General features: G+C 51.2%; 2 long non-coding RNA genes across 2 annotated transcripts in view; both read right to left on the bottom strand.

The window, feature by feature from the left end:
* Positions 1 to 2,466: 2,466 nt before the first annotated feature.
* LOC123589034 overlaps positions 2,467 to 12,099 on the bottom strand; it is a 63,923-nt gene continuing 54,290 nt past the window's right edge. The window contains exons 3-4 of the long non-coding RNA XR_006708128.1: positions 3,090 to 3,367; positions 2,467 to 2,685 (exon numbers count right to left, since the gene is read on the bottom strand). This is a non-coding gene — a long non-coding RNA (uncharacterized LOC123589034). The remainder of the gene's footprint in view (positions 2,686 to 3,089; positions 3,368 to 12,099) is intronic.
* On the bottom strand, positions 7,135 to 11,806 carry LOC123589036. Its single transcript, XR_006708129.1, has 2 exons — positions 11,507 to 11,806; positions 7,135 to 8,700 (listed from the first exon to the last, which is right to left on the bottom strand). It is a non-coding gene; the product is annotated as an uncharacterized LOC123589036 (long non-coding RNA).

The following is a 12,099-nucleotide window of genomic DNA, read 5'->3' as shown; positions in this document are numbered from 1 at the left end:
GACACATTGCTGAATTCCATCCAATGTCATCCAGTCTGGGTTTACATTTCCCCAGCTGTCTCATAAACATTTTTTTTTTTTTTTAATCTGGCTTCTTTGAAACAGGATCCTGCCCCCTGGGCCTCCAGGACCTGGCATTCGGCTCGTCTGGCACATAGTAGGTGCTCTGTAAATCCTCGCTGCGTTGAACAAATAAGGCTAAAGAATTTTCCTGGGGCAGCTCCCGTTTTCGGAGCGGTTCTCAAGCTGGGCAACTCGGATGTTTCCATCTAATCCCGACAGGCGTGCTGAGGGGGAAACGCTTTCTGTGAGCCCATTTTACAGAAGACACGGCTGAGGCACAGAGAGGTGAAACAACCTGCCCCAGGCTGCACAGCAAGGAGCAACGCCCGAAGGAGCAAGCAAAGAGGGCCCCGGACATAAGCTCACTGTGCCAGATGCTGTGATCTGTAGGGGAGCCTGTGCCGGGCTGGCCTCACCCAGTCCCAGAAGCTCCCTAGCAGCATGAAGACACATGGGTGAGTGGCACAGCTTCTGAGGCCAGGAATCAATCCCTCTTATGGACCGACACCCACGCGGGCACCCTCAGCCACATCGGTGCCCTGCAGGGGTATTCCTGACTTCTGTCTCCTCTAGGAGGACCCCAGGAATGTCCTCCTCTGGGCCCCAGAAGGAGGAACAAGGACATCTGAGACTGTCCTCTCTCCGTTTGGTCACGTAACAAATAAATACTGACCGTTACAAGATGCCAGTCACTAATCGTAGGGCCTGGAGAGCAAGTGAGAGCCAAGAACAAGTCTGAGTCCGGTGGAAGACTTAAAGAGGCCACAAAATGTATTTGTAAGGGTCAGTGGGAAAAGGGTACAAAGGAAGGATGTAGAGGTTCTAGGGGCATGGGCGGGGAGTGGTCAGTGAGGGCTTCCTGGAGGAGGTGAGGCCAAGAGTGCTGAATGTAAACTCCTGAAGCTAGTGGCTGAGCCCTCTTATTGTTTTGAACAATGCTGATGAGCAAAGTACTATTAACAATAATAATCATGAACAAGAATCACGATGGGTGACAATCCCTGGATTCTGTTGGTGTGTTCGTTTACCGATGGCATCTCCCTTAGTCTTTATAATAACCCAACAGGTAGAGACCGTAAAGGTAAAGCCCATTCTAGAGAAGAGCAAACTGAGCCTCAGAACAGTGACAGAACTCAGCAGGTGGTGACGCTGGGATTCGAACCCAGGCCCGCTAGATCATCGAGCGCCTTCCTTTTTGTTACAGAATAGTGAAGTGATTTAGCCAAGTCACAGAACTCAGCAGGTGGTGACGCTGGGATTCGAACCCAGGCCCGCTAGATCATCGAGCGCCTTCCTTTCTGTTAAGATGTCCCATTTCCCTGACAGATTGCTGGCTGAGCCCCGCCCTGGGGCTTCATGGAATCATTCAAAGTTGTCTCCCTTCTGCAAACGCGACCCTAGGTCCCTCACGAGGGGTTGGAGCATGAGCGGCCTTCAGAGTCAGAGGCCCCAGCGGCACTGAGAGCCTGGCCACTGCCCACACCAGCTCTGTAGCGGGGAGGATCTGAGTCCTTCCTCTGGGGCATACTGGCTGTGGGACCCAAGATAGGTTCTGCAGCAGCTTCTCTGAAAAGCAGGGATGACAATGGGGCTGACCTTGGCGGGGGGGCTTCCGAGGCCGGAGGAACGAGGGCAAGGAGATGGGGGCCTGTGGGACATATATTTGGGGAAATAGGTTGCAGTGTCCCTGGGACCCAGGGCATGGGGTAGGGAGGCAGGAGACAGAGCTGGAGAACTCTGTTAGGGCGGGTGACTGAGCACTTACTCGGTATGAGGGCTGGAGACACGGAATCCCAAGGGTAGGGATTTTGTCTGTTTTGCTCACGGCTACAACCCCAGTGCCTAGAACAATGGCTGGCACATGGTAGCTCCCCAGTCCTCAATGGGTGAATGAATGATGGATTGCATCAATAAGTGAGTGAGTGAGTGAATGAATGAATGAGTGAGTGAATGAAAGAAAGAAGAAATGAGTGAATGAATGAGCGAATGAACGAACGAATGAATGAGTGAGTGAGTGAATGAAAGAGTGAAAGAATTTGTGAATGAATGAATGAGTGAATGAATGAATGAGTGAGTGAACAAATCAGTGAATGAATGGATGAGTGAGTGAATATGCATTCTGACAGCAGACTTAGGGGAATACCTGGGGAGGATACAAGGAAGAAACCACTGTTCCCTAGTGGGTAGGAAATTCAACACTTTTTAAAGGGGCTGAGGGGCGCCTGGGTGGCTCAGTCGGTTAAGCATCCGACTTCTGCTCAGGTCATGATCTCGCAGTCCGTGAGTTCGAGCCCCACATCGGGGCTGGCAGCACAGAGCCTGCTTCAGATCCTCTGTCCCTCCTCCACTCATTCTCTCTCTCTCACTCTCTCATTCTCTCTCTCTCTCTCTCAAAATAAGTAAATAAACTTTTAAACACTTTAAAACAATAAAGCAGTCAATGCTTCGAGCAAGTCTTACTACGTGAGCGAGGCAGACGTGCACGAGCAAGGCCTGGTGAGGTGACGACGGGCTGGCATCCGGAGTTACTATAGGATGCGGGTGGGTGTAGAGTGGAAAGGTTGGCGGTGAGTCAGGGACGAGCCCCACGTGCCTGGGATACAGCATTTGAAGGCTGCTCTCCTGCGACGAGGAATCAGAGAAGGTTTTCAGCAGGAACACAGCAGGATCATAACTGACCGTGTCTAGCTGCAGGTGTCCCACAGCCCAAAACCTTCCTTGCACTGCTTTCCAAGGCGGGTCTGGATCCCATAGCATACGCCCCACCCCGAAGGCTGAATCCTTCACGACGCGTACCAAATGCAGGGGTTCCGAAAGTATTTACCAAGCACCCTCCGTGAACAGAACAAGAGTTGATATGCATTAAGCATCTACATTTGCCAGCATTGGGCTCAGCCTTGGGTACGTATTATTTCATGTCCTTCTGCCATCAGCCCTGCAAAGTAAGTAGTAGCTCTGCCCCAGGTGATGGATAAGGAAACTGAATTCAGAAAGCTTCAGTGAAAGGCCCAGGGTCCCACAGTTACCTGGGGAGAAAATCCGGATCCTGACCCCAGGCGGTCTGGATCCAGAGCCCCTGTTCCCATCACCGTTCTGAACTGCTTAAAGCACGGGGCCTTACCTTCTGCCATCATGTCGGGAAAGTAAACCACCAGACTCAGGTTAGTTGCTTAGAAAAGGGCTGCCTTTGCCGAGCTGGCCTCAGCCTTAGGTCGCAGTCCTGCTTTGGAGAATGTGGCACTCAATACTGTGTAGGGCTGCTGTTGAGGACAGTGCTGTCAGCTTGAGCACATTGCTGTGGCCCCTGTATAAAAGGCAGACAAGAGAAAAGCCTTGAGTTCTTCAGATCCAGAAAAGCCAGACTTCCCTTGCGCTCTTAATTTGTTTTCAATTTTGGAATGGTGAACATCTTGAAATTGATGGTTTCCCTTTTTGCTCTGGCCACTGGGAAGCTCAGACCACATGTACATCCCAGCTCTGTAAGCAGTAGTGTGCTTTAACATGGGTGATGTTTTATTTTCCTTTTCTCCTATTTTTTTATGACCGTTTCCTCATTAAAAAAAAAAAAAATCCTATTGTTTTGTTGCTATCTTTGTTAGTTACTTTTTTAAGTTTATTTATTATTTTCTGAGAGAGAGAGAGAGAGAGAGAGGGAATGAGGGAGGGGCAGAGAGAGAGAGAGAGAGAGGGAGAGGATCCCAAGCAGGCTCCACAGCTGTCAACACAGAGCCTGATACGGGGCTTGAACTCACAAACCGTGAGATCATGACCTGAGCCGAAATCAAGAGTCTGATGCTTAACTGAGTAAGCCACCCAGGCACCCCTAGTTATTTTTAATCCATTTTGGTGAAGGGCAAGTTTATAAATAAATATATACAGAGATTTACTCCAAGGATGCAAAGATGGTTCAACATCCACAAATCAATCAAAGCGATGCACCACGTTAACAAAAGGAAAGATAACAATCATGTATCATCTCAATAGATGCAGAAAAAGCACTTGACAAAATTCAACATCCATTTATGATAAACACTCTCAACAAAGTGGATATGAACAGAACATACTGCAATATAATAAAGGCATGTCTGAAAAGCCCACAGCTAATACCATACTCAGTGATGAAAAGGAAGTGGTGATCTTCCTTTAAGATCAGGAAAGAGACAAGGATAGCCACTCTCACAACGCATATTCAACAAAGTATTAGAAATGCTAGCCACAGCAATTAGGCAGGTAAAAGAAATAAAGGGCATTCAACTTGGAAAGGAAGAAGTAAACCTGTCACTATTGGTAGACAACACAATTTTATACACAGAAAACCCTAAAGACGCCACAATAAACTATTAGAACTAATAAATTCAAAAAAGTTATAGGGTGCAAAGTCAATATGCAAAGGTTGGCTGCATTTTTATATAGTAATGACAACCTATCAGAAAGAGGGACTAGAAAAACAATCCCATTTAGAATGCCATCAAAAAGAATAACATACCAGGGTGCCTGGGTGGCTCAGTTGGTTAAGCATCTGACTTTGGCTCAGGTCATGATCTCACAGTCCATGGGTTCGAGCCCCACGTGGGGCTCTGTGCTGACAGCTCAGAGCCTGGACTCTGCTTCAGATTCTGCGTCTCCTTCTCTCTCTGCCCCTCCCAGGCTCATGCTCTGTCTCTCTCTGTCTCTTAATAGTACATAAACGTTAAAAAAAAAAAAAAGAATAAAATACCTAGGAATAAATATAATCAAAGAGATGAAAGGCCGGTACACTGAAAACTGAAAGATATTGATGAAAGAAATGGAAGAAGACACAAATAAACAGAAAGATAGTCCATGCTTACAGGTTGGAAGAATGAACGTTGTTAAAATGTCTGGACTACCCAAAGCAATCTACAGATTCAATGCAATGCCTGTCAAAATTCCAACGGCATTTTTCGTGGAAAGAGAACAAACAACCCTAACATTTGTACGGAACCGCGGAAGATCACAAACAGCCAAAGCAATCTTGAGATCAAAGCCAGAGGCATCAAACTCCCTGATTTGAAATTATGCTACAAAGCTACAGTAATCAGGACTGTGGTCTTGGCATCGAGACAGACAGCAGTATCAATAGAGCAGAACGGAGAACCCAGAAAAACGCCCACGCATACAAGGTCAGTTAATTTACGACAAAGGAAGCAAGAACTTACAGTGGGTAAAGGACAGTCTCTTCAATAAACAGTGCTGGGAAAACTGGACGGCCACATGCAAAAGAGTGAAACTGGACCGCTTTCTTACACCATGCACAAAAATTAACTCCAAATGTAATCAAGACTTAACTATAAGACCTGAAACCATAAAACTCCTAGAAGAAAACAGGTGGTGAACTCCTTGACGTAGCTCTGGATGACGATTTTTTCCTGGAGCCGACCCCAAAGGCGAGGTGAACAAAAGCAAAAACAAACAGATGGGACCACATCTAACTATAAGTCTTCTGCATAGAAAAAAAAAATTGGGGCGCCTGGGTGGCTCAGTCGGTTAGGCATCCAACTCCGGCTCAGGTCACGATCTCGCGGTTCGTGGGTTCGAGCCCCACGTCAGGCTTTGTGCTGACAGCTCAGAGCCTGGAGCCTGCTTCGGATTCTGTGTCTCCCTCTCCCTCTCTCTCTGCCCCTTCCCCGCTTGTGCTCTGTCTCTCTCTGTCTCTCAAAAATGAATAAATGTAAAAAAGAAAAAAAAAGAAAAAAAAAAGAAGAAAAAAAATTAACAAAACGAAAAGGCAGCCTACGGAATGGAGGAAGCTATTTATAAACCATATACCCAGTAAAGAATTAATGTGCAAAGCAAAGAAAGGTAAGAATTCATACAAGTCAGTATCGAAACAACAAACAATCCAATTTTAAAATGGGCAGAGGATCGGAACTTTTTTTCCTCAAAGAAAACAGACAGGTGGGCAAGGGGCCCATGAAAAGAGGCTCATCACCACCCATCACCAGGGAAATGCAAATCAAAACCACCAGGAGATACCACTTCACACCTGTCAGAGTGGCTAGAATCAAAAAGACAAGAGCCAGAAGGTGTTGGCGAGGACGTGGAGGAAAGGGGACCCTCGTGCCCTGCTGGGGGGAACGCACACCGGCACAGCCACCGTGGAAAACGGTGTGGAGTTTTCCTCAAAAAATTAAAACCAGGGGCGCCTGGGTGGCGCAGTCGGTTAAGCGTCCGACTTCAGCCAGGTCACGATCTCGCGGTCCGCGAGTTTGAGCCCCGCGTCGGGCTCTGGGCTGATGGCTCAGAGCCTGGAGCCTGTTTCGGATTCTGTGTCTCCCTCTCTCTCTGCCCCTCCCCCGTTCATGCTCTGTCTCTCTCTGTCCCAAAAATAAATAAACGTTGAAAAAAAAAATTTAAAAAAATTAAAACCAGACCTGCCATCCGATCCTGCAATTCCGTTCTTGGATATTGACCCAAAGAAAACACAAACGCTACTTTGGGAAGATATCCGCACTCTCGTGCCCACTGCAGCGTTATTCGCAACAGCCAAGATACGGAAACAGCCTCAGTGTCCATGGATGGATATATGGGTAGAGAATACGTGGTGAATATATACAGAGTAATACTGCTCGGCCATTACACAGAAGGAAATCTGGCCATTTCCGACAGCGCAGATGGACCTTGAAGGCATCACACGAAGTGACGTAAGTCAGACAGAGAAAGACAAACACTGGATGATTTCACTCACATGTGTAATCTAAAAAACAGGACAAACAAATAAAACCAAACAAAACGCACAGATAACAGAGAACAGCTTGGTGGTGGCTGGCCGCGGGCCGGGTAGGAGGCCGAATGGATGAAAACGATCAACAGGTACAAACATCTAGTTATAAAATGAATGAGTCACGAGAACGTCATGTTAAGCGTCCGACTTCGGCTCAGGTCATGATCTCGCGGTCTGTGAGTTCGAGCCCCGCGTCGGGCTCTGTGCTGATGGCTCGGAGCCTGGAACCTGCTTCGGATTCTGTGTCTCCCTCTCTCTCTCTGCTCCTTCCCCACTCATGCTCTCTCTCTGTCTCTCAAAAATAAATAAACATTAAAGAAAACTGTTTAAGTAATACTATCGAGGTGTGTATTTGACAACTGCTAAGAGAGCAGATCCGGAGCATTCATCAAAAGAAAAGAAAAAGTTTTTGTGACTGTGGCGTGACAGTAATTGCACAGTAGTAATTATCGTGGCGATCATTTCACAACATATACAAGTATCGCATCCACAGGCTAGAACCTGAAAGTGACGCAATGTTCTGTGTCCATCTACGTCAACGAAAAGCATTTTGACCGAGAAATAAATGCACACACGATAAAGGAGTGACGATACTATCGTTCGATCAGGCGCTGTTAGCAGGTGGAGCTGGGTGGATATTTCTCCGTTGGGGGCCGTCCTGTGCCCTGAAGGACGCTTGGCAGCCGCCCTGGCCTCCATCCGCCAGATGCCAGGAGCAGCCCTCACCCCACCGTGACAACGGAAGAGGCCCATTGCTAAATGTGTCTGGGCGGTAAACTTGCACGCGGTTGAAAACCTGCACTCTCGCACTGCTCCTTGAAGGCAGGCCGAGGGTGGTTTAGGACAACAACCAAGGCCTGCCTGGGGCTGGAACTTGGGCCGGGTAAGAACCCCCGGCTGGAGAGGGCACGTCTTCAACGCTCCAGGCTCCCAGCACACAGAACTCTTACTGTCTCGTCCCCCACAGCAGCCCCACGGGGTCAGACTTAGGTCCTCATTTCACAGATAAAGGCACTGCGGTCCAGAGAGGCTGAGTGAGCAGCCCGACATCACACAGCAAGAGGGTAACGGGGCAAAGGACGCAAGGGCCGAGCAACCTCCCTGCCTCTGACGGAAGCTGAGAAGAACAGAGAGTGACCACTGTGAGAAAAGGGATGTGTGCTGGGGCCGGAGGCACAGGTCAGACCTGACTGGGCAGGGGGGAAACCCAGGGAGGGAAGTCCCGGCAAGAGAAAGGCACAGCGGCAGGCACCAGAACAGCTTCCTAGGAACGGGGACTCCCCAGAGAACTGCAAACCTGCCTGGAACGTTCACGGCAGCACTAGTAACAATAACCGAAAGGTGGAAACAACTCAAGGGTCCATCCGCGGACAAACCCATGACTATGCGATCCGTCCACATCAGGGAACATTACTCGGCCGTAAAAGGAATAAAGCTTGACACACGCCCCGATGCGGACGATGTTCCGTGAAAGAAGCCGGACACACAACGGGCCACATTTTGTCTGATTCCATTTACATGCGGTGTCCGGGAGGGGCAGATCCACAGGGACAGAAGGCAGGGGAGGGGAGGGGGCAGGGGGACTGGAGGTGACAGAGAAGGGGGAAGGGGTGCTTTTCGAGATGACGAGAGCATTCTCAACCTGGCTCTACTGACCGCTGAGAGCTGCACAGCTCGAGATACCGAAAGCCACGGATGGGACTGTGCACTTGAACGGGGGAATTGCATGGCACACGAACGGTATCTCAGCAACGCTCTTCTCTAAACAAGCGATAAAAGACTTGGGTAGGTGGGGGCACGCTCACAGTTGAGGATTCAGGCTTCGGTGTTGGCTGTGCCGCTCTCTCGCCGCGTGACCACGGGCACTTGATCTCCTGGAGCCTCAGCTTCCTTATCTGTAAGATGGGTCTATCAGAGGTCGCCCATCTGCTACGGCTGAGGGAAGACAAGACAAAGGGAGAAGCTTGCAGCCAGAGGCTGGCACACGAGTGCTGCAGAGACATCAGTCACAGGACACTAGCCTCCGGCTGTGCCTCGTCCCACCCGCTGCTCCCTCGAACTCCAGAAGCCTGGAGAACGCCCGTTCCAGGAACGAGGCGATTCCTTGAAATCTGAAAAGACCATGTAAGGCTTTCCCGGCTCGGGGAAGAAACAAAAGCCTTCACTGTCGTCCAAGCTCCGGATCCTAAAATCCTGCCCAGGCCCAGAGGCCCTCATCCGTCACTTAGTTTCAAGACACCGAATGACCTCAGCGACGCCCGAAGGGATCTTCACAGCCATCGCCACTTGGGGCCCTGGAATCCATATCCCCTCCCCCATCCCCACTGCTCCTGGGAGCTTTGGGGGCCGCAGGAAAGGCGAAGAGAAGCTGGCACAAGCCCTGCAAAATAATCCAGCCCGGGTGGGATGGGGTGGTGGGGGACCCCACAAAGGAGCAAGTGTGTGAGGGGCCTGTCCGTGTACAATGGCCCCTCAGAAACCTGTCCCCAGGGAAAACAGAGGATCTCTACTGGCATGGCCTAAGAAAGAAATGTCTGTATTCTTTTAGGAACTGCCCCCACAGGCTCCAGGCCAAGAATGTGCGGCACAGCATCTATTAAGTTTCTAAAATTATGCCTAGGTTGGGGGGTTGGCCAGGCCCAGGAGCGGGAAAGGATGTGGAGGGCGGGCAGGCGGGCAGGAAATCTTTAATCCCGCTCTTCGCGCACTCCGGGCAGCGGGAAGGGAGTGCCCCTCCAGCAGATGTCAGGTCGGCGCTGAGAATCAAAAACCCTCCTGTGCACAGCCTGGGCACTCGACTGTTTTTAAACACTGCTGCAGTGCCTTCCCAGATTGCCCGAGTTGTCCTTGGTTGGAGAGAATTAGGGATGACGGGATGGTGTCCCTTGGGCGGCCTAATTTGGGGAGTAAATGAGAGAAAGCAAGCTCCTGGTGGTCAAAATCTAGACATACAAACTGGGTTGCTATATGGGGTTGTGCAGGTTGTGCAGGTCGCGCACTGCACAATTGCCGAGGGACGTATTTTCAAATATGGCGTTGAACTGTGTACGACCCGTATGACCATTTGAAGTGGCCCATGATGTCCCAGAAGGAGGAGCAGCTGGCTCCTGTGGCCGGGGTCTCACTCTTGGGTGGAGCTGGGAGGACGTGAATTGGAGGCCAGTTTGTATGTCAGCAGAGTTGACACGGCAAGACATACGTCACCAAGGTCAATACAGATTGAAATACTTTGAGCCCCTCTCCCCCAATACGCACAACTAAATATAAGGCAGCGGGAAGGAAAAGCCAAAGGGGTAGGAGCCTCAAAATCTGTGGGTTATCCTACCTCCCAGATATGGTTACCAGAAAAAAACCAGAGGATAGTCAGTTCAATTTGAATGTTGGATTAACAATGAATATATATATATATTTTTTTTTGCAGAATTATGTCCCAAATGTTTCATGGGATATATTTACATGAAAAATTACCTGTTGTTTATCCGACCTTCCAATTTAGCTGGACATTCTCTGGTTTTAGTTGCTAAATCTAGCAACCCTACCTCCAGAGGACATGCCTATAAAAACTCTCCCACCCACCACCGCCTGGAAATAGCTATTAAAGCAGAAGCTAATTAGAGCATGTTCCCCCAAGCCTTTTTGGCCGCTGTTCTGTAGGCAGGACAGAGGAGCGTGAGCACCCCCATCTCCCACTCCCTCTCCCTCCTCCCCTGGGGGCTCTGACATGACCACCTTGCCACCCAGCCTGGCTAAGAGGTTCGTCTGCATGCAGGTGCCCGGTGTGGCCACACGCCCCGTGGGGAAGACTGGAAACACAGCCTCACCGCCCACACCACCGAAACTGGAGGAGCGGCTCTTGCACAAACCAGGCTGGCTGGGCCCAGAGTTACCAGCGGGCCTCTCCAGGTGGTTCCCCAGGACCGTGACGCCGTGGCTTCCGCAAGCCGTGGCGGCCTTGGGCTCCGGTGTCTCCTCTTTGTTGGCAGTGGGGCCGCAGCCGGGTCAGCCCGGGGTGGGGGTGGGGGGTTGGTGCTCAAGTCCAAGCCAGGCCGGTTTTCTGGAAGGCGGGCAGAGAGTGAGGAAGGAGAGGCCTTCGCGTCTCCTGGGCGGCTTCCACAGGAACGACGGGCCGACCTCTTGTGGGGCCACCTGTGGCCAGAGCAAACTGCATGTGGCCAGCGGTTGTGGAGCCTATCCAGCAGGCAGGACGCGTCCATGCACAGAAAGATATCCAAGGACCGAGCAGGAAAGGCCTGGACCCTGAGCCCCCAAAGGGCCCTGGCAGAGAGAAAGAGGGTCTCTCGGCTCCCCTGCCCCAGCTCACAACGGCCACTGACTGCCTCACCCCCCTTCCCCACTCCTCTGTTTGTCTGAGTCCCTGGGAAGGGCGGGGAGGCCAGGAGGGGCTGCAATGACATGTGAGGGGTGAATCAGCCCTCTCTGGAAATAAATTCCACCTGGCTAGGTCAGAGGTGATTGGGCACCGTCAGAGCCTCCCCTGTGGCTCCTGACCCCTCCCCCTCACCCCAGAGTCCTGTTCCCCGGAGAGGCACAGGGGCACGTGTTCCCTGCAAAAGCTGTCCCACATGGGGCGCAACCAGAAGGCGCCCTCTTCCCACGAGAGGGCCAGCCAGTCGGGTTCTTGACTCTGGTTTATGTTTCCACGTCTGATCCCCGTGGCGGGAGAGAAGGAAGGACGCTCACCGGGGCAGAGGGACCAGAGCTCCTGTATCACCTGGGGCGGGTGGGGAGACAGTCAACGCAGCCAGAAGCCAGGTCCCTGGGGCTGCTTTCTCCGAATTATCCGGGTAATTCCTTCACAGCTGGGTTTGAGGTGTCAGACTCTGTTCTTCTGCCTGTTTAGACCTGCCTCACGGTGGAGGCATCAGTGATTCCACACGGTGCCAACTCCGGGAGGGTAGGGCCCCTGATGATTCAGACTGGGCTCCTGGGAGAGCCCCCAGAGGGAAAGGGCAGTCAGGGAAGGCTTCCAGGGAAAGGGCAGTCAGGGAAGGCTTCCAGGAGGAAGCAGCTCCGAGTGAAGCCAGGGTTCATTGGGAGAAGAGTGGGAAGGGCATTGTCTGGTGGGGGTGGGGGGGGCAGAGTTGAGATATGCAAGGTGTGGCATGCGCACAGTGCCCCCCGGGGCAGTTCAGGCTGGTGGAACTAGAAACCTGAGGCTGAACAGAAAGAACCTCCTGGAACACGGGATGGGGACTCAGAGAGCCAGCCTCGCCCTGCCACGAGCCAGGTGTCTCTGGGTAAAGCCACCTTCGTCTCAGTTTCCTCATCTCTAA

Source organism: Leopardus geoffroyi, chromosome E3, assembly GCF_018350155.1.
Source record: "Leopardus geoffroyi isolate Oge1 chromosome E3, O.geoffroyi_Oge1_pat1.0, whole genome shotgun sequence".
NCBI classification, from domain to species: domain Eukaryota; kingdom Metazoa; phylum Chordata; class Mammalia; order Carnivora; family Felidae; genus Leopardus; species Leopardus geoffroyi.
Note: the sequence above shows the minus strand (reverse complement) of the source record. Positions and strands in the feature narration are given on the sequence as shown.